General features: G+C 54.9%; 1 protein-coding gene across 3 annotated transcripts in view; it reads right to left on the reverse strand.

Moving 5' to 3' along the window:
* The window catches only part of LOC113206052 (DNA oxidative demethylase ALKBH2-like), a 61,138-nt gene that overhangs the window by 18,362 nt on the left and 41,419 nt on the right, over positions 1–1,357 (reverse strand). The gene's annotated exons all lie outside the window — the stretch shown is intronic.

Raw genomic sequence — 1,357 nt, forward strand, 5'->3', positions numbered from 1 at the left:
CTCTCCCAGGCTCCTCACGGACTTCTGGACCCCCGAGCCGACCGCAGATTGTTACCTCAGACTCACATCATTCCGATATTTTCGGAGTGGCTGACGAGCTTACTGCGGCGATAACGGACACCGTCAAAAAAAGAAAAAAAGAAAAATCCGATAGAAGGGGAACGAGATGAAATTTTTTCAAAATTAAGAAAAAAAAATCTTCGAGATTAAAATCAATAAACCAATAAAAAGAAAATCTCGAAAAAAAATTGGTGTACGCTTTAATTCTAAGGGAAGTAGCGCGCGCGCCCTGTCCCTGAGCGCCTGGGGGTTGGGCACGCCCGCCACGCACCTGGGGCCAGCGGGACTGCCCACCCGCTCGGCTGCGGCGGGACCGAGGCGTCCAGTTGCACTCAAACTGATGTAAGATTAAGTACGAGTCGACATCTTTACTTTGTTTTAAAAAGGAGAATCCTACAGCTGAATTGGAGTTATACACTATCACGGAGTGTATACACTCTGTGGTCATATATGACCCAACTCCCCCATTTTCACACACACGCACACACACGTACACCTTTCTGCAGCGGGAATCGCACATTTCGCGCATTGTTGTTGGCGCTCCTGGGGCGCAGCAGCAGCAGCAGGCTGCACGCCAGCGGGATTATGAGGGCCGACAAGACCGGCGCCAAACGTAACAGCAGCTCCGTGCCCCCGGACCACCTCGCCCCGCCCCGCGCAGCCCGGGCCATGCCGGGCTGCAGAGAAAATTAAGGAAACAATAAAAAGAAGGATTCGGCACCTTAGGATTCTCGGCCCGTCCGTCCCGGCTTGTGAGGCTGAGAGGGAAGCAGAGGCCAGCGGCGGGGGCGGGCGGGGGGCGGGCCCTGCCGCCGGCGCGACGTCCGTACGGCATATGCATAACTTTATCTTTAGGAACCGCGAGAAGGACGAACACACACACACACACAAACACACACACACACGCAGCTGCCGACGATGTCCGGGCGGCGAAGAACCGTTCCACCACAACATGATAAAAAGAGAAAAATCATCGAAGGAATTCGATCTTCCTCATCGTCTTGTTTTTGTTGTTGTTGTTGTCGTCGTCGTTGTTGTTGTTTTTCGATCTGCGCATCCGATCGATGCGCGCCGCTGCTGCTGCATCGCATCCTACAGACGACCAGAGCCGGACTGGGGGACCCGGGGCCCAGTCGGGAATTTGCCTACATACAGGGGCAAATTGCCTATATAGAGGGTTCCGAAAAGGACCCGAAATGATACCTTTTTAGGGGGTGGGGGGATTTCCCGCCTTCCCGCCCGAGCCAGTCCGCCTCTGCTGCCCAACGCCTGGAGGGCGAGGACGGCGAGGAAGGCA

The sequence above is a fragment of the Frankliniella occidentalis genome, unplaced genomic scaffold, assembly GCF_000697945.3.
Source record: "Frankliniella occidentalis isolate FOCC.00 unplaced genomic scaffold, Focc_3.1 Scaffold5, whole genome shotgun sequence".
NCBI classification, from domain to species: Eukaryota; Metazoa; Arthropoda; class Insecta; order Thysanoptera; family Thripidae; genus Frankliniella; species Frankliniella occidentalis.